This window comes from Pezoporus occidentalis, unplaced genomic scaffold (genome assembly GCF_034315485.1).
Source record: "Pezoporus occidentalis ecotype Australia unplaced genomic scaffold, CSIRO_AGI_Poc_V1 ctg10, whole genome shotgun sequence".
NCBI lineage: Eukaryota > Metazoa > Chordata > Aves > Psittaciformes > Psittacidae > Pezoporus > Pezoporus occidentalis.
In genome coordinates, this window is record NW_026912779.1 from 2,765,795 (window position 1) to 2,787,483 (window position 21,689).

General features: G+C 42.0%; 1 long non-coding RNA gene across 1 annotated transcript in view; it reads right to left on the minus strand.

Annotated features, from left to right (window-relative positions):
• Positions 1-403: 403 nt before the first annotated feature.
• LOC134158163 (uncharacterized) overlaps positions 404-21,689 on the minus strand; it is a 103,258-nt gene continuing 81,972 nt past the window's right edge. The window contains exons 3-4 of the long non-coding RNA XR_009962622.1: positions 17,450-17,623; positions 404-475 (exon numbers count right to left, since the gene is read on the minus strand). This is a non-coding gene — a long non-coding RNA (uncharacterized LOC134158163). The remainder of the gene's footprint in view (positions 476-17,449; positions 17,624-21,689) is intronic.

Sequence of the window (21,689 nt, forward strand, 5' to 3'; positions counted from 1 at the left end):
AGTTTAACCCTTCAACATGCAACAGTCTTTCCAATAAACACCATTTCTTTTCCCTACGTGATCCTTGTGTGTCATTGAATATTCTCTGATGTGAAGGTACTGCACTAGTCCTCATTTTACTGCCCCTTGTCAATTTGAACTAGGGTTCAAGCACAATGTGATTAGCACGTCACGTGTCATTGGCTCGATAAACTTCTCAGAGAGACGTGACAGACATTATGAAGAGTTATCACACACATATCCCAACTTGCCCTGCTTAAATAAGGAAGAAAATTAGAACTCAGCATCCCATTCTTTTAATACTGATGCTGCCAGTGACTTACCCTTGGAAAGATAATACTTATCACAAAAGTTCATGAGGCTGTTGGGGGAATTATTTATTTGCTATGCTAAAATTAATTACCTGAAGTGCTGCATAATGGACTGGTAATGTTTTCCTCATGGTCATCATCATGAAGTATCCTTCATTTGTCTGCTGTAGAAAATAAGTATGTGGAAAAAAGAAGATGGGCATTCTTCACAGCCTGTACAACTTTCCACATGCAGAAATAGAAGTTATTCTTCTCCACAAGCAAAACGTCCTTCCAAAGAGACTTGCAAAATGGGAATATGTTTGTTTCTCCCAAATGCTGAAGGGTAGTCTGAAGGTGAAAATAGAGTATACTCTCCCTATAGCTACCAGTACTTCTGTATGGGCTCTAGTAACTAGTTAGTACAAGTCACACTAAATTAGCTGCTCCATTTCAGTATAACATATATGAAATGCTTGTATATTAAAAATCCAGAATATTAAGTCTCTGTCTTGCTCCAGGAATCCTAATGCCTATTTCTTAGATCCTTGGGGAAATTAGGAAGCTACTCGACAAGTTAATGCTTTGAAGCTGTAATTTAAAAGGTTTTTTTAAAGAAACTCTTTTTTTTCTCCTAAAGAACTTGGCATATTTTAAACAGAAATTGTAATAATAATTATGGATATATTGACCTCTATGTACTCTTAGGCTCTGGCCACTCAAGTGAAGTAGATTTTAACCAGCTCCCTGTAGGTTTCTGTCAGCTTCCCATGTTTCTGTGCTGCATTTATCTTGCAGGTTGCTTAATGCTCTCTTAAGATTTAATTCACTAAAGAAACACTTTCCCAGATCATTTGCTACATGCTCTGAAGAACTGAATGAGTATCAGACACTAAGCTGATTGCAGGCCTGTCTGTAAAACACTGCTTCTCCTTGTGGCTCTATGAGCACACCCACTAGCTGTGGCTTGCTGGGGTGATTATGGGAGCCCCAGTGCAGGGAAGGGCTACCCAAATCTATCTGACAGCAATGAAGAGCCTGCAATCTGCTGTGAGGCTTTGTATCAGGTCCAAAAGGTGTGATTTTGAGAAAAATGAAGTGCCACAGGTATGCCTCTCTTTCTTCTTTTCCTTTTGGCTAGGAAACATTCTGTCTTAGCCTGTAGCTGGAGCTATACAGAATGAGTTTAAACACACAAACAAGAACCAGTTCTATACCCTGGAAATAAGTCCATTTGCTGCAATGTACGGCTCACCTCTAAGGATCCAAGTTTTTTTCCTGGATAAACCTAACCAAAAAGGAAAGATGTGAGTAAATGTGAGAATAGATCATGGATTTGATGCTTGTGTCAGTCTAACTGATGCAATTGAGATGTTCTTCCACTGAAATCCCACATTTGGACTGTCAATGTCAGATAAAGAGCTCACATTACTTTCAAGTATAAGAACATAGTTCACAATAAAATACACTTTGGATTGAAAAACTGCACTTATGTCCAGGCTCAACCACACAGAAATGAGCTCCTTAATGCTCTATCACTGATCTGAATGTCAGTTCTCTACACAAGTTATCTCATTTAAGTCAATAGATTTACCACAATAAGAGAGAAGCGTCATCCCAGAGGCCCCACTATATTTACGTATATAAAGACGGAGAAAGAAAGACTGACAAAATGTACTTTTCTTATCCCCTTTCTATCCCCTCACATATATACAGAGGTATGTAATGGCTTTCAAATTCATTTTACAATGAATTGTCTTGGCAAACAAGGCGGTTGTCTCTGTGCACAGAGGTGTGGAGTTTGCTGCATCCAATACAAAAGATGGCCACAAAACCCTGCAGTCTTATGGGACATTCAGAGTCTCTTTTAAAATAAATATGTCTCCTAACTCAAAAGATGCAATTTACATACAAATATATTCCCCAAATATCCCCCTGCTTCCTAAAAGCAGAGGATACAATTATTTCAATGGATGCACTGTTGCGTGCCTTAATCATAACACGATTTACAAAAGTGAAGTTGGAATTTAAAGGCAATCTAGATACACTTGACTATCTACAAAGATAATGAAGTAGTATTTTTATTGTTAACATTGCTGCCTGAAATGAGATGTTTGGTGATTCAGACCTTCTATACAAAGAGCCTATAGCTCAGTCATGTAAAAGTGGTTCAATGGAAGTAGCACTGATGTAACTATTTAGCTGCTTCAGAGCCTTGAGTCCTGAAAATGCAGAGACACAGAACACCTTGAAATGAATCTTGATGCTTCTTTTTGTTCCTTGGCAGGATTGCTACCTTTTCATGCTCAGTGCCAGACATAAAACTTCCTGGACCCCTGATGATGAGAACAGTAACAAATGATGACAAGCTCATGTAAAAGAAATTGTTTCTAGCGCTTCAGGACAGTTCACTTGGCTTAACGTCACAACACAGGTCTAGAAAAGTCATGATTTACAGTAAGAAAGCAAGTTTTTGACTCCTTAGTGCATGGAAGAGAGCTCTGCTTATGTTGTAAATAAGAAGTTTTGATCATTATTATCATGAAAGGATGAAATGTCCTTACAAAGAAAAACTGAAGTGGTGAAAGGAAGTTTTTAAATGGGGTCTCCTGTGGCATGTCTTACTGACCATTTTGAGAAGCCTTCCTAAACACATCCCCACACACATGTACATACATGTATATGTGCATACCTACACATATACGCAAGTTTCTGACACTTGCTAGTAACACTATGCTAGGTGTCACACGAACACAAAACACTTTGAAGAGTGCTTGTAAGTGCAATGTAGGGCAAGGCACAGTATGTGTTTACATACAAACAGGAAAGAGCTAAAAAACCCACTGTGATGATAGCGGTCAGCTTGCTGGGCAGAGGTCTCTGCACACCAGCTGCCTAGTTGCTGTTAAATTTATGCCTAATCCCCTGTCACAACAGAGCTTTAAGACAGGAATTAAAGGAGAATAATAAAATAGACCTGCAAATGTGTAAGAATTCTTCTCCAGCATGATATTGAATTAGCATAAAGTACTTTCCATACACCAGAAACTGTCTTCATCTACTTACCATTCTCATGTGAGCATGAGAACATCATTGAACCTCAGAGAACCATTTGTAATAGTAGTAGTAAAGATGCTGGCTGCATAAAAATTAAATGCTGAATACCAACAATGACAGCAAAATGGCACAGAACTGACAACTCCAGGTCTTCACTGCTGATACTCACACTTCTTATGATGCTGAACCTGCTGTCAGTAAATAAGTCATCGTTTTTTCACTGATTTAAGCCTTGATGATGCTTAACAACTGATTCCTGAAAGCTGTCATTGGTAATATCTGGGGAGATACTCAACAAGAGTGAAAGGAAACACCATTCCTGGTTGGAACGGTCTCGAGATACTGCCGCAAAGATGTCACCGCAAAACAGCAGTCCTCCCTTCAGAGTAACAGGACATTCCTCTGGGAAAGGATTTGGTAAGCAATAAAGAGAGGACTTTGTGAAGCGGTTTAATGTGATAGTGTTTGATTAGAAAGAAACAAGAAAAAGGGCCGTTGAGTCTCTTGGTTCAGCTCATGTTGTGCAAAAGGCAGTGCCAAGTTCACACTAGGACCAACAGAACTGCTCACAGCAGAAGCCAGTGCAGATACTAAGAAGGCAGAGAAAGGCCAGGACAAGCTCTTACTGCTCACTGGATGAGGAACGAGGGTCACGTCGGTGACACTTTACTGTTAAACTCATCACTGGGAGCTCAAAAGCAGCCTCTTTGAAGCCTTCCAGATCAGCTGAGCTGGGAAGCTTCAGGCACTGAGCTTGAACCAGGGAGCAGGACACTGATTCACTGCATGAACTACACTCCTCTATGCCCAGTAATCAAGAGGGTCCTTGAAAACACTTTTGACTTCACCTACTCTTGACTCACACTGAGCTTCAAATACTTCCTTTAGCCATGTCTTGTTCTTGGGGTGACAAATCCAGAACTCCTTGGTGGTATCCAACTGCCTCTCCACCAGCATGCATGGATGGCTTCCTGAGGTACCCAGTGAAAAGGTTATCCTGTGTTTCTTCCCAGCTTCATCTCTGGAACGCTTCAGCCAAAGTTGTCCAAAAGTTTGAGCTTAAAGGAGACAGCTGGAGCAGAGAACTTCTGCTCCAGTGGTTCAGGTTTGGCAAAGCTGCGAGCAACTGGAAGCAGGTCACTGCTACACTTGCTTCTTTGGCACTGCTCCTGTTCCCAGCTGAAGCAGGCGCCATCCACACATTCCTGGTGTTCGCAGCACTCCTCCTCATTTGATAAAAAATAAGAGCAATGAGTGACCTAAAAAGCAGTCGGTAGATGCAAACATCAGTTTGGAATGCAGCTACTGAGAGATGAGAACATGTATTTAGAAGTCAGATACTTTACATGGAAGCACAAAACCTTTTGACTTCTGTTTAAACACAGGCAGATTTCACTCTAGTGATCAGCTACCCTGTGCCTGGACTTCAGTACTGCAAGCCTTCTATCTAATCCCATTCATTTCTATTTGTTCCTTTTACTAATATTGCCCTTTTTAATCTCTCTTCATTTGGAAGCACCAGCCCTCCCAATACCTTTAACCATCCTCATTGCACTTTCATTGAAATCAATGGGGCTTTGCAAATTACCATTGTACAGCTGACTCCATTATGCCCATTACAGATTTAAAAACATGATGACAAGAAGCTAATCTGTAGGCACAACTCCCTCTCTTCTGCTGTAAATAACTCAGCCATATAATTTTTTAAATCCTGAAGTGCCTAAATTATAGCCTAACAATACGCAGAATTTCATCTTCCAGTAAGTCTATAGGGGTTTTTTGTCACTAAGATAATACAGCACTTTTCACAGACTCAGCTAAACTGCAATCGCCTTTGTTTGTTTTGTCTTGTTTCTTGTTTAAAAATGGATAGAGGCATGTCAGGCCAATTTAATTTAAATAGAATGTTCAGAGACTAAGAAGTGAAGTGGCAGAGTTTCAGTTCTCCATGATGTCAATGAGAGAACTGACAACCTAGTGTCCCTGCACAGCCCTTCAAAACAGGGACTGACAAACTCCTTATCAAAAAAGGTAAAAACAAGGTAAAAACCCTGTTTCCCCACATTAGTACCATGCCTGTGCCACCAAGGAGGGAAATAGGGGAGTATCACCCATCAGAGACTGGTTTCACCATGGGACATGTCCAAGGTGCCAGATCTCCTGGCTAGGACCTTCCTCCAAGCAGTACTACCCGGATGAAGAAAGAGGAGCAAGTGGGTCCTCCTGTGGCTACCTGACCCCACCTCAGGAGCTGCAAATGCCTTGAGCTGATGCTATTCTTCCAGCTGCACTTTCCAAGCCCTTCAATGCTGAACTGCAGTGAGCAGATGCCAAGACAACAAAGGAGAAATGAAACCCCACAGCTGCTGTGCCCTGTGCCAGTGAATTCAGGGACTTTCTGGTGCCAGCAGTCTATGGCAGGGTTATCATTTGTGCCCTGGAGCAGGTGTGAGGAAATGAAGAGGAGGACAAAATGCAAGTGAAACATGGGGACAGGAAAAGTGTGGGAGTACAGACAAGATGCTGTTCCCTTTTCTGTGGTTATTCAGCAGAGAGCTGAAAGGAACACGGTAGAGTCTGAAGCTGGGATGGCTACATCCATCTGACACATAGGAGGAATCCTAGAGCCGGCTCCTCCCGGCACGCCGAGCCTTGCATTGCCAACTCTAAAGCCACACAAAGCAGAGTGTGCAGGGGTCACCAACGTGGGGCTGTGGGCACCAAGGACACATCTCACAGGTCTCAGGTCCATTGAGGAGCCTTGGGACATGCCCCATGAGACCACTCTCACTTGGGCAGCAAAACCCTCCTGTGAGCATCCAGACAAGATGCTGCAGAAGGAATAAAGCAGTTTTCCCCCAGATAGCTTTCCTCCTCCTGTGGGTGGGGATGATTTAGCCCATTGTGCAGTCTCCACCACTGTGTAATTTATATTCACTGGGGTGCCAGAACTGCACAGTCTCCTCTAAATATAAGCAATTAACTCCCATTAGCATTAGTGGGAATCACTCAGGAGACTATTCCCCATTATTGATTATCTCGGGTTTGTACCAGCTCAGAAAAATGTACAAAGAAAAGAAAATCACATAGTTAGTGGCTTTGGCTAAGTTAAGGCAGGCAAATTAGATTCATTATCATTCTTGAGCTAAACAGTGGGGCTTATTAGAATGTAGTTCATTTACATACTTTGATCTGATGGGTGTAGATAGCTAATTATACAGCAGCCAGCAACTTATTTTTGATGTGTTTTATTAATTAATATTCAGTATTATAATTAAATGCACAGGCTGCTCCGCTGCAAATTCTTATTGTTGTTGTTGTTGTTGTTACTAAAACAAAAACAACTTTCAAACCATACCTGTGAAGTACATGATGAGCAGCAGACTCCTCCACAGTGCAGGAGAAACGTACTCCATCCCTTAACAACAAACGTGGCCCACAGCTCTGCCTGAGGCCCTGCTGCTCCTCAACCCATCCTTAGCAGCTAGCAATGCCCCTGATGGTAAATCTGGTACCCAGAATAGGGTCCTTTAGTAGTATCTGTATCTTTAAGTAATATAACGGTTTATATGTATTCAGTCTCTTGAATGTAAATATCTAATGATTATTATTAATGCAAAGAACTATTTGATATAGTTCTTTCTAATAAAATCAGTCACTGATGTGATTGAATTTGGCAGATGTTGGTAGCTCATACAAACCAAAAAATCAATGTATCAATGCAAAATCTATTTTGAAGAGGAAAAACACAGGATTAGTTGTACTCTGCTCCCCACAGTTTTTAATGACCATCTCACTTGAACATAGTAAGAAAAAGGAGATAAACACAGTAAGAAAATCTCCCATAGGCACACGCATAGTCTGCATCACTAACAAAGAAGATTGCATTGTGTTCTTTGTGTGGCCTCAAGAAACAGAAGGACTAATTTCTGCTTTTACCTGCCTGGCTCTGCTCCCACAAGAAGGTGAGTGTTGTGTTCCCAATCCAAGAGAGCACTTGCATGCATGCTTAATATGAAGTCTGCGCCTTCAGTGCCTCCTGTGACACGCTGTTTTAAAGAGAGGCACAAGGAACACGTTCTCATGAAAAGCAGAGTGCTCAGCAGATGACAAAGTTACATCCTCTCAGCATCAGTAAGATGTGACAGATTCATGCTGGTGAGTGTGACAATGGAATTCAGCCACATGAAAATATATGGACATACTGAAGGTTAAAATTAGGTACTATAGACATAGTGGCAGGGCTGTGCTCGGAATTTCCATGTTAGATGCAGATATTGCTTACCCTGTTTCTGACACCTAAGCACTGTGTAGACATATGTGTAGACTTTGATCTATCACCCAAGCTGATAGAGTAGTAGCTATAGATTTTAGAAGACGTTCAAGTATTGCACCAACCTGCATGTGTCAGAGGTCTCCTGGTCTGAGCAGCTCAGAAGCCTTCTCTGCAAAGCAGGCATTTCTGCAGGAATAAGGCATCTCAATCCTGCTAAAACTCCAGCAGCTGCCTGCTGATTAGGCCATTAAATAAACCAGCTATGAGGGGTGGTGTATTATGTACAGATCCCCATAAAGGAAATAGGAGTGGAATAAATAGAGCAAGCAAAGCTCACTAAGCCGTCAGATACAATGAACTTTTCTCCCGAGCAGACAGTGCCAACCAAGCTGAAAAATTAATTTACTATTTGTTCCCATTTTTGTTAGGATTGGTATCTTTACAAGTCTGAGTCATTAGCATGCGAGTTTACAATTATCCTCTGAGCCTTGTAATGTCCTGTCATTTACCTCCAGGGATTTATGTCAGAATCCAGCTCGGTTCGTAAGTGATCTTCCAGTAGGACAGAATGACAGCACCATTACAGCTCCCTCCCGCAGATGATGGTAATGATATTATTATTCCCCTGATCAGCTTGGTGATGATTGTTTGAACTTTATCAGTATTAATAGAGAAAATAATAAAGGTATTAATATTTGAAATCTCTCTATATTGTGTTTAGTATCATGTTATTGCTACATTTTATGGCAAGTACTTTGACATTTCAGTGCATTTCCATTTACAGTATTACCGCTATAATCTACTCATTTTATAATTGCTTCTGGATACTTGTAAAGGTTTAATTTCTGATATTTCCTCTCAATAAAGGAACCTGCATCTGAAATTGATATACAATTATCCTCCCAAATGTGCACTGTTAGCATAGAGATGGAAGGGCTTAAAACAGCTAAAAATATTCTATATGGCTCCTGGACCAATTAAGCCCTTATGGCTTCTTGGGTTTCACAGACAGTCACCAAAATTGGTTCCAATTCTACAGCAGAAGTATCCTCTCTATGGTGGCTATTTAAAATATCCATGCTATCCACATAAAAGGACAAAAGCTGCTGAGCAACCAGACTGGCAATTTCAGAAGGAACCTCAAGATGGAGAAGAACACGTCAAAATCTCCCTACCCTACAAGAGAGACAGGAAGACAGAGGACTACACATGCTTTCCACCTAGGAAATGGTAGCATGCACAGTGATTGGGCTGGGCCATCCCACATGGACATAACTGGAATTAATGATGGAGATAAACCAGGCATGTGAAATGAGTTTTCTGAATTTGGTCTTTGCAAGGCAACGTGTCAGGAAGAAATGCAGGAAGCTGCACCTCATGGGTTTGTGTGGAAGGCAGGAAAGGTACAGAGCATATGAACCAGAATTTGTACTTCATTTCTGGCTTCACATTATGTTTTGAGAGCACTGGAGCAAACACTTGCCCTGTGCCATGCTAACTTCTTCAGAATCGTGTAGATGCTCCTGCAGAAGTACGGATTTCATTCCAATATCTGCACAGAACTCTCCTGGTAACAACTTGCATGAAGTTAATAAAGCTACAATTTTGTAGAGTTACAAGACCGTATGTTCTGACTGCTTGAAACCCGTTTTTTCTAAAGGGAAACACATAAAAGGAAGCTCTGACATTAAGAGCACAAACAGTAGTCTGCCACCTCCTTAAGTTTTGTGAGTGAGGCACCAAAAAGACAACCAAGTTGGTAACAGTAGAGGCAACAACTACTTCTCATTGAAGGCTCAGCTTCAGCTAGTTTATTTGCTTTACTCTGTCCAGTTCCAGAGCAGCAATATATTAACAGCTTGTAAATCAATGTCAGACACGTTATATGAGAGATCCTATACAAAATGTTTATAGTACTGTGTGATACTGAACAAGATGCACTCTTCAAAACTACCTATGATATTTCATAGAATCATATTCTCAGCAGCTCTCATGAGAGCAACTCCCCAGCCTTACACAGCTGAGAATGAGGTGCTAGGAGGGATGGCAGAGCTGAAGGCGAAGGTGTTTAAACAGCAGCCAGCTCACTAGGTGATTCATGGCATGGTATTAAGGTAGCTCTTGGGAGCCCTGCTCACCCACGACTCCCTGTAGAGATGCTTTTAAACTGAAAAGACAAATGGTGTTTATAAGAAGGCCAAGCTTACTAAACAGTGCCTGGATCCAGAGTTCTGTTTCAGGCGAAGGGCTAAATCCCAACACTCCAGAACCTATTTCAGTTTTAAGTTTAGCTCTTAAAATTCTGCCTGTGTAAGACATGGGGTGAAGAGATCCAGTCTAAGGATCTACTATCCAAACAGACAGAATTCATGTGCATTGTGAAGAAGTTGCAGTTACCCGATGTGCTACTGAAAGTAAAAAGCACTGTAGTTTCAGGACACTACTTCTCTTCCATGCTTGTACTTACCCAGCAGCACTTAGAAATGCTGACATCCAAGATAACAGCGTTTCCTGCTTCCAGCCGGTTCTCAGCACAGACCTTCAATGTCATTCATTCAAGTTTCAGCCCAACCTTCAACTTGGCCACATATTTGCATCTTTCTTTGTGACCTCCTAGGGCAGGAAGCGTTGACATTCCCCATGAACTTAGCAAGCAGTGCTCAAAACAGTCTCATTAGCCCAGGATCTCATGTAGCTCTCAAGAGCTCCTGCTGCACCAGGTCTGAATGTGTGCCAACGTCTGATTGCAGTAGAAGGAACATCAAAGGAAACCCCTAGGCTAGTCGGCTGTCTTACAATTGTATTAGCCTCACTGTCTTTGTCAGGCTTGTTCTCTATGGAATTGCATATCCACTTAAGGTTATGAATTTGATTTATCTTCCAGATTTGAGGTGAGTTTCAATCTTTGTGGAAGCAAAAGAACAATAGCACGGAGCAGCAGAAGATACAGGGAAGATATATCTCTGCATGAATTTACCACACACGGCTTTGTCAAGGCATTTCAGTCCTGATTTGCAGAGCTTTGCAATACACATTTCTTGGGCAGGGACTACTAAATTAGTTCTGATTTACATCATTGTGGGGAGCAGGCAAAACTACTGATCTGAGCCAACAAAACTAACGCGTGTTTGAACCGAGGTGTCAGGAGGCACAGATGTATTGCGCCACCTGCGCTACTTGTGGGATGCTCCTTCCAGTCAGTTCTACAGCACAGTCACTTTGAGCTAACTTGTGTGGCGCTAAATTGTAATGGTATTGATTTTTCACTGCATTCATTTCATGGTGACACTTGAAATTGCTCAAGGCTCTATCCGGAATAGTGCTGAACTGGGGACAAAAAAAGAATGGAGGCATTTTCAGCGAATCATAGAATAGTAAAAGAGTTTGAGTTGGAAGGGACCTACAAAGCTCAACCCCTGCAATGAGCAGGGACATCTTCAACTAGATCAGGTTGCCCAGAACCACATCCAGCCTGGCCCTGAATGTCTCCAGGGTTGGTTCATCTGCCACTCTCTGGACAACCTCTCACAATGTTTTACCACCCTCATTGTTAAGAATTCCTTCCTCAAATCCAGCCTGAATCTCCCCTCTTTTAGTTTAAAACCATCACCCCTCATCCTGTCACAACAGGCCCTGCTAAAAAGCATCTCACCATCTTTCTTACAGGGCCTTTTTCAAAAGAGGTCACTGTGAGATACCATGTAAGCTGCTTCCATTCATTACAGCCTACCACAGGCTGCATTTTTCCACCGGTCTCCAACTGAAGAACTGTCTTTTATGGCAGATCTCAACACGCTGCTTATCATGAACCTGGAATTCACTTTAAAGTCGTTTCCAACTGACATTCACAGGAATACCTGTGAAGCTACTTTAGATCTTATTGATGCCCTCAGACCACTTGGCAAGGAAACAAGCAGTTTCCCAGTTGCAGGTTCACAATATACAATCTGCACTTGATTTCTAGATTGTACCGAAATACCATATCCAGCTACAGTGCAGTTCATATGGGTGTTTCACTTAGACCTAAAACTCGCGTTTCTCAAATCAGTGGGAGTTTTGCTTGAGGAAAAAATGAAGGCTTAGGGCTGCAGAAAACACAAAGTCAGTAATTTGGCAGCCTGATTTTATAATAATCTTTGTCTAATGATTATTTAATGTTGTACCAGGCTATTTAAAAGAATATTCTACAAAGTGTTGGAGCTTCCTTTTCAAAGCTTGTGTAAAATGTGATTTGTAATTAGTAGCTTTGGATATGCAATGTGTGTGAGAGAATATTAGTATTCCATAAAAGCTGCTGTCAGTAGAAGTTATATGGAGAAGCACAAAATAATATGGATGCTTAACAGCTAAAATGCTTTGTTTTAAATAGATTTGCTGAATTTTGTAGAAGCTCCACCTGGGAAACTTAAGATTTACTGTTTTTCCCTTTAAGCTGTTATATATAAATGAGTTGGGAACTCTGACCGTAAATGACCCGAGCACTAAGGGAATATATTAAAACTTACTTTTAAGTACTTCAAAGCATTTCACTTTATTCATGTATCTATATGGAATTATTCACAGAGCTTCTTACTACAGCTTTGGAAACGTTCATAAGAATGATATTTACAATAGGTGCCAGCTGAGTAAACTCCACTGACTGCTGGCACCACTAAATCCAACCGAGCGTAGAACACAGCCCGGTCCTCAATCAGATCCGGTGCCACCAGCACATTCCCTGTGCATCACCAGGATAAAACACCTTTGTTGGGAGGTTAAGAAGAGTAAAAGCAAACCGAGGTTCTGCAGCGTGTGCAGCGTGGCCCGTTGCAGCAGAGGGCACTCACACTCTACGGTACGCAGCCCACACTCCGCATCGCGTTTGCTGCAGCACTGTCGAGAGCTGTCAAGCCCTGGGCAAGCACAGTTCTCCCCTCTGCTTCAAGAAAATTCCACAGAAATTGTTATTCTAATTCCCTCTGAATTCTTGGTGTACTTTGGGAGAATGCTAAAGGAAAAAACCCACACAATTTCCTTGCTCGGACAAGAGGAAACCTTCACACACATCCTAAGATCCTGTGGGTCTTAATCACGCAGCAAAAGGTACCCATTCGTGAAGAGCTCCCCAACAGACAGCAGGAGCAAGATTTGGCCATCGGGCACCAGAGAAGCAAGGAGCTCAAAAGGCTTCTGAAATTGCCTAAAGCTGAGGCAAGAATTTGTTTAAGCCAGCAATAACATCAGCATCGGCTCGTACATGATCCTGACGTGCTGCTGCTAAAATGGGTAATACTGAAAGAATATCTAAATTAAAGCACCTGGTGTTCCCTAATGTTGTGCGGTGGCTTGATTTCTCCCTTCACAGAGGAGTTTTCTCAGTGTATTCCCTTTCTGACCTAGATAAAATAATTCCTTATTTTTCATCTCCTTCTGGAAGGTAATGGCATGGTGGAGAATGCGATGTGTGAGCTACAGATGGCACTGAAAGAATCCAAGGATCTAAAAATACAGGGAGTTTTACAGGAAAGGTTTCGTAAGGTGGCTGTCTCCTCCTTGACATCACTATTCAGCTGGCTATTGGAATGGGACTAATTTAATTAAGAGAACAGCTCAGATAAAACATTTTTTGTCAGATTCTCCAAGTCCTATTCACCTTGCTTGAGAACTCAAGCAAGTCTTCTCTTAAGCAGTCCAGTAATACACCTCCCATCATGCCAGCTTAGCTGAGCTTCGTAACAATAGGAGCAATTGGCACAAAGAAAACTACTGAAGTTAATGTAAAGATTATCATATTATTTTTGCAATGGTGACCCAACGGTCAAGGCAATTGCTGGCAAGGAATTGTTCAGTGCAGTCTTGATCTTTCACTCCTCAAAAGCTCCAGGTGAGTTTTATTTGCAGTGTTTGGTCCTGAAACCCTCACCGCTTGCCACTACCTCATTCCACTCCTCTGCTTTCCGTAGGAGCAAACCCAGCTCTTTCTAGGCAATAAACAGCACTTGTGGGTTTGGGGTTTTTTGTGCAGTTATCACTGCTATTGGGTTGGGGTTTTTTTTTTGGTGAGAAACAGAGCAGAATGGTGAGACCATAATACAGTTCAAACACAAAGCAGGTTGTTCATTTGACTGTGCTCCAATCTCTCCAAGCATGAAACTTGATTTCTTGATAATAAATTTCTGCATCTGGTTTCAGTAAATAATCAAACAGCACAAATCCACTTTGTGTTTTAAAAAGAATGGGGTGTTTTTAAGGAAAGAGAAAATGCTGGAGATGTTTTTCTGGTTAAACAACACAGTTCTGCAGCTCTGAAACAGAACCACGATGCTCAGTAAATGCAGAGTTGGTGAGTGACAGGGAAAGCAGGGGGAGAAAAGGAGCCAAGAAGAGGGTTAATAGAAGTTTTCCAATCTAATATTCACAAAGTAAACACATAAACAACAATAAAAAGCTTCTATCTGACCAAGGAAAAAGTGTTAGAAGGATGTAATGCAACCCCTGCAGCATTTCAAACTCTACTTCAAATCTAGGTCTCTTTCCACATAGCATGTTCATTGCTTGCAGCAAAACTGGGCTTTTTTAAAGAACACGTCCCTTTATCATCATAGAACCAGGAGTTTCAGATTTCATACTTGTGATCTCCATAGCTTGCAGGAATTTATATGCAGAACGCAACTTTGGTGCACAAAACTGGGTGGGGAAAGTGTCAGACAATGTATTTGTGTATCACCCAGCAATCTGAGAGGGGACCGGTGTATTTTAGCCATCCCAACACTGTTTTTCAGACTTCAGGAAAAAAAGAGGAAAGCTCAATAAAAATAAAATAATAGCTTTGTACATATGTGTGAGAAGTGGAATAATGGGTCACCATTAACTGGCTGTTTACTGCTTTTGTGTCAAGTGACTCTTTCCTAAGGAAATGTGCTGTCTGCAGTCTTGCAGATTTACCTCTTAAAGCCTTCAGTGAAGAAATCACTGGTTTAGCACATCAAAGTATGCGTATGTACATAGAAGCACTTGCACTATTCATTTAGCCTAGTTAACACTCCTAATTATCCTTTCACCCAAGATCTGGATTTCCTTGGTTTGATAAATTATAAGGTAGTCTGCACAAACATCAGTCTTCCGCAGGCATGAATTTTCATGCAGTCATGTATACAGAGGGTTAGGGACACACCAAGATGCACACAGTGTTCTTGGTACATGGCAGGATTAAGCTCAGGGTATTTCCCTCATTCAAACCCCTTGAGAAGTCTCGATGCCACCTTTGCCTTCTTCTCCATACAATGTGTTTCAAAGACACATGTGATGGAGTGTTCAAGCCTTAGTGTTTCTTTTCTGGTGCTCAGAAAAAGCACAACGGCAGCTTACAGCAAATCCTCTTCATACCCCCTAAGCAGAATCACCAATTCCACCAGCACCGTGGCAAATACATATTAATAAAACACATTTATTAACCCAGTTTTCCATTCTTTTTGTTTTCCCTAGTCAGGCCTGCAGCCAGTGTAGTACAAAAAACCCTGGGAAAAATCATAGAATCATAGACTCACGGAACGGTTGGAAGGGACCTTGAGATCATCGAGTTCCAATCCCCTGCCACAGGCAGGGACACCTTCCACTAGAGCAGCTTGCTCCAAGCCCCTGTGTCCAACCTGGCCTTGAGCACTGCCAGGGATGGGGCAGCCACAGCTCCTCTGGGCACCCTGTGCCAGCGCCTCAGCACCCTCACAGGGAAGAGCTTCTGCCTTATACCTAACATAAATCTCCCCTAAACTTGAGGCCAGCGCTCAAGTGTGAGTAAAGGCAGAGGCTGGGCACTCCAACCCTGAACCTGCACAGGGATCTTCAAGAGAAGCCCTGAGGCTGACATCCTGATGGCCAGAAGAGACACTTTGAGTCACACAGAGCTCCAGGAAAGCAATGAGATCTCCTTCAAAGAAAATCCTTCTACCCACGTGAATCCTGGTCTTGGATATTTCTCACTGGTACATTGACTTTTCAAGATGCACAGGAGCTAACTGAACCTGAATTTCCTGGCTTTTGAGAGATGATAGGCATTGTTTACTCTTTTTACCTACCACATTTTTAATTAAATCAAATTCCCCATGCATGGTTAGCTGTAAAGTGCATATTACTTACCTGCATCTTCAGATCTTTGACAGTCCCGTGGGTAAATCCATAATTAGTTGGTTTTGTAAAATGCATATTATTTACTTGACAGGCCAGAATGGCTCTAAAGGAACTGTCCTCATGGCTTGGTTAAGTGCATAATTAGGCAGGAGTTTAAAACCTGTATTATGTTCCCCACACTGAAGCCATTGCACTCCATTTGTATATGGAGGAACGTAATATATTCATACTTAAGAAAACCCAAGTATTGTTTACTCAATGGGTCAAGCCAGCAGGTAATGATGTATCTTATGTATTTAGGACCTGTGCAATGCATAAGAAAAAATGCCCTTGAAAATGTATGGAAAAAAATTACTTTGCAGTATTAGGGCTTTTTTAAGCCACCGTGTCCACACCACTTCCTCTCAAAACTCCAAGTATGCTCAGAAGAACAACTACAGCATGAAGAGTGTTCAACCAACAGGATACTTGTACATCTACCTAACCATTCAGGCCCATTTCATGTATAAAGGGAGTATTTGTGCTCGTTTCCAAGGCCAGAGCTATTTAATAACATTAGAGTAAAACTTGATTATACACTCCTGCTTCCTTAGTCCTCTGGCACAGATTCTTACTAGCATAAAAGCATGTTATTGCACTGAAGAAGGTAGTGGCATGTTAATCAGCAAAGCAGAGGGTCTGAATCATTGTGTCCTAGAAATCACACACAGTTTCCAGCAGATATTTACAAGCATAAAGGTTCAGAGACTGACACGTGCCCATGACTATGTTCATGTCATAGCAACGGAGACCTTTCAGGGTGACCATTTCCCATGGGAAAAAAAACTCTGCAGAAAGCCAATGTGCCACTTTTGTGTGACTCTGAGGTCTTTGCAGGAACACATGTTGTACACAGGCTTTGAGGCCTCAGAACAGGGATGAGCATCACACAGTTCACGAGTGACACACCAAAACCAAGAAGTAGTAATTCACACAGTACTCATTCCAGACCACTGGCCAAGTACCATTCACCTCAACTGAGCCAAACATCTGGACACATTGCTACATATTATGAACCAGATCCATATAGGTTCTGAAGCACCACTTGCTATTGATTTTGCTAAGTGAGATACCCAGATAACTGAAGAGCCATGCCGCTGTGTGTTTGGACTCTCAACCTACCGCGAGAGCCTTTATAAAGCTGAAGTTATTGGACATGAGCTTCTTCTTGAGCAGAAAGGGTGTCCTCCTAAGCATCTGGTGTTCATTTACTGAGGGCAATTAAGTAAGAATTCATCACCCCTCCCTCCCATTCACTCTTATCTCCCAGCCCTTCCTCATAGCGCTGCTATTCCTCTCATTTCAGACAACACAGTAAGGCACCTCAGCCCTGGTGCAGAGTGAGACAGAAGCTATATTGCGATGCTTTGGTGGGTGAACACCTCCTCCAAATCACAGCTCAAAACAGCAATATGTCCTCTGACATGGGCCAGGTCAGGCAGGAAAGCACCAGCTCCCCTCAAAGCCTCATTCACACTTAATTTGAGTTCACTCCTTCCCATGAGTGCTGCACCAAGGCCAAGCTACACACCAAAAGCATGATGTATTGCATAAGGAACTTGCCATAAGTAGAATATAACTCCTTTCTGGAATCTGCTCAGGTTATGGGCACACAATCAAATGCAATCAACACACAGCAGCTAAACAAGTCAGCACCTGTCAGCTGGGCCTCTAAACCTACCTCTGGAAGCGCCTTTATGTTCCACCCAGAAGCGGATTATGGAAAGGGCCATGCAGTGAAAGATGCTGCCTTCACCCCTGCTTGATTTGGCTGTTCACCACCCTGCTGCTGCGAGATGCCACCTTCACGTTTCAGCTGGCAAATCCATATCTGTGAGCGCTCTCATTTGCTCAACTGAAAAGAAAAAGAGGAGAAAAAGAACATAAAAATCAGATGGCTTCGTTAAAACAGCTCCGAACTAAGTTGGCTGCAGTAGCACTGCAGTGCAGAAGGACTGTTTTTCTCCCCAGACAGCTGGTGAAGCTGGTTAGGGTGATAACCTCCAGGACATCAGTGGTAACAAATAGCTGGGAGGAAATTAAGCTGTTTGTACTGTACTCCTCTGGAATAGCTCCAGCCCACCTGGGCTGACAGGAAAAGCTGCTACCTTAACTCCCAGTGGAGAGGGTCTCAGTTTCAGTCAGTATTCTCAATAAATGAGAAAAAGAACATGCAAGTAAAACCAGGCAGGCTCCTTAAACAAAGACTACGACTCATTTTAAGTCACGTTGCTCAATCCTATTGATCATTATAGACACTTACATGTACTAGAAATCTACCAGAGTTTTCCTGTTTTGTTTCTTTACTTCAATACAAACCCAAGAACTCTCTCCCACAGTAGCTAGATATTTCCTGAAATAACACCAGTGGTGGCTATTTTACTCAGCAGGTTCCTTTATCACCGTGGAGCAGGGAAGTTGACAGGCTTTGTATCTGAAATGTAATTAGCTGGTGGGAATACAGTCATAATGAAAGCAAAAGTTACATTATTGCAGGCGTGTGATTGTTTGCTCTTTCAAACAGGAGTAAAAAGTGAATTCCAAGGTATGTGTTTGGGCGTCTTATTCAATCAATGTCCTCAGAGTTCCTACATGTCTATTAAGGGGAGGTTTAGATCAGGTTTCTGTCTGAAAGCTTTTAAGGCCTCAAAAGAAGAAATGAATGATGAGAAATGACTCATGCCATCAGGCCTGAGTCCCCTTACAGTCCCGTTCAGGGTTCATCCAGATTAACAGAGAAGCAGCTCTCCCTTAAATGCAAATGTAGAGATTTACAGACCCTTCAAAGCACAAAAAGTAGCTAATTTCTTCATTAACAAAAGGCTTTCATTTTCTAAGCTAAATTCTGTCAGCAAATACATTTGTAGGGCAAGCCCCAAACATGCTGAAATGCAACACACTCTGATGTTGAGGTTGAGGCACAATAAAACAGTGTTTAGGATACAACTGGGCCGTGATCTCCTGTTAGTCACAGGGAGAAGAAAATGAAAAGGAAGAAAACTGATAAAGGAAAGAGCAGTTTGTTCCAGAGAACTGTAGTTTGCTCTGTAAACACTTACAGCTCCATGTGACAGACACAGCACTTATCAACCCATGATGGGGAGTGGTATATATTAACAGCAGTCAAGTCCTGCCTCCCAGATCCCTGGGATCCTTCTTTCCTAGATGCTTTTGACGCTTCTTCTCAAAACAAGTATTTTGTAATCAGGTTCTCCACCTATTGATGGCATCTTTCCAGGAAAAGGAGGGGAAATTCTCCTTCATTCATATAGCCTCTTTAGCAGGAATAAAGCAGTGTATCGGAATAACAGCAGTTCTAGGAACTCCATGGAGATACATGAAATCGTATGGCAGGAAAGGTCCCTGAGACACAAAGGACACAGTAAAAAAGACTCCAGCAACCTACTCCAGTGATGCTACAACCTCCCTGACCAGGAAAGCTTTCTTCATATCCAGCTTCAATCTTGCTACACTTCAGTCCCATTGCTTTGTCCGCAACAGATAGGGAGAGCAGACTTCTCCATCCATGAAAAGAACAATCACACTCCCTTCCAGACAGCTTTGCCTCAGGCTCAGTAACCCATTTCTATTAATCTTCATGGGCCACATTTTCTGAAGTTCTGCTTATTCTCCTTGTTCTCCTCTAAACTGCATCCAACTGATCCAAATCTTTCCCCAATTACACTGCCCCAAATAGGATGAAAGGCTCCAGCTGGGGCCTTCAGAGAAATGAGAAATCAATGCAACCTCTTGTAAATGTTCCCCAAGAGCTGTTACCCAGGCACTAAAACTGAAGAGGGATATAAACAAGGTCCTTTCTACAACATACTGTGTTAAACAAGTTCCTGTGTTCCCCCAAATCCAACAGCAAACTGAAAGTGGTCCTTGTTGGAATGACACAGCTGGCACTGTCTCATTCCATCATATTCCCATGTTCCTTGCTCCCCATTTCCTACCACCAGCAGCAATATAACCAGGCAAAGGGAAGAGGAATGCACCTTTTAGTTTCTGTGTATCTAGGTGTCCTAAACATATCCAGTAAGAAGTGGGTCAAAGCATTAGAGTCCATGTTGAAGCAAGAGAAGTCTAAATTAAGCAGAAGCAAATCTGTCCTTAATAGTGTTTTGGTGCAGCAAATAAACCCAAAAAAAAAACTTGACACAGGAAAAATCAGCCACAAGTTTAGGAAAAGTTAATAACTACAATTTAGCCATGAAGATACAAACCCTGTATCAGCATCCCTGTTCTCTGCATTGATGCTGATGTTATTTTAATATCATGCTGTCTTCTGGGAATGACATTATCATTGGGCCAGTTGGTTGCAAATAGAACAAGCAATCGAGATCAAGAGGGAGCACATTTTCTTTCCATCTCCCTTTGTAGCAATGCTTAGGAATAATTTCAAATTTGGTGGAAGACACCAAATGTTTTACTGGCTTTGGCAGGTGCCAAGTTTGCCAATGCACCTCTCCCCATCCCCTTGCCATGTACAGGAACTGTGACTCTATGGGCTGCAACACATAGAGTCATATGGGCTGCAACCCAGCATCAACTGCAACCAGTAACTCTGAGGAGATGATGGCTGCGTTTTGAAGTTCGACCAGTGGCCTTCTCATAACCCTTTTGAAGCTATTTGTTCAGGCTGTTGCAGACTCAGGGAGTCACTTTTACAATTACTTCCATGTTTTCCTTGTGGTCACAGACATGGTGAGAACGTGTTGGTATAAAGAGGTGTGAGACACACTGGATTGCGAGGACGTTCATGAGCTGATCTATAGAGAAGCCAGCACAGATCCAATAAGATGTGGATTTCCAGACAGCAGCCTAAGTAACACAACTGCTGGTAGTAGTAAGACCAGTGAAAGGTGTTTTACTTCTGACCATTGAAATCAGTGCACTGAAAAGTACAGTGAATTAGCATCACACTGTAATCTAATGTAGCAAGCTGTGATCACTCACAGGACCATCCCTTACTTCTGACAGAACAATTAGCACATGAAATGCTCCTTTCCTGATCCACAAGTGCTGCTTAAGCCTCTCAACAACTTGTGTTGAATGTGCACTCAACAATTACGGATAACTGGTGAGTAAAAAGTGTAGAAATCAGTGGTCAACACACTGGCGTTTGGTATTTTCTGCTGTCGCTCTATCCAGTTAATTAGGAACTATTTCTTAATGAGTGGACTTCCAAACTGGTGTTATTCTTAAACCCTTTGAAGTAAAAGTAGGTCTCGATCTGCCTATTTTATATTTGTTTTTCCCTTTTCCTTAAATCAGCAAATCCGCTCTTGCTGATTTTAAGAGGCATATGGTTCTTAATCCAGCGGTGTGTGAATGACGGCAGTAAATGGCTTTGAAAGTGCCTCAAAAGCCAAAATATGGAAATTTTCCCCCCCACCCCCAAGAGAGTAGGATGAGCAGTCATTATTTTTGTGATTGCAGAGAACACTGCCCGAGTGTTCCGAGGCTGCGTGTGTGTAATTGTTTGTCTCTTCCTCACTTTGAAGTGTTCCCCTTTTTTAACTGTAAAACCTCAGACGCACTCAAGGACAGCTTCCACAGCTTGGTCAAGAACACCAGCACATCTACATATTCACTAAGTCATAAATCTTCTATACTTTGGCTATGCATATATGACACATGACCCTTATTTCTCCCTTGTGGTTGCACTCGGAGAGACAATAGAGGTCTGCTAAAGCACACAGCTTGCCTCTTAGGTAATATTTCATATGTATCTCTTTACAACTACCAACACATCAAGGTAACTGAGCTGCAGTCTGGGAGGGGAATTTAACCATAATTGTCTTAAATTGTCTAATTTGGATAAAATGAGCAAGAAAATTCCCTCAGCTATTTGTTAGTATAATAATGTCATCTATATGTTTCTTGCCTTGTGGTATTCTGTTTTGTAAAGGGGAATG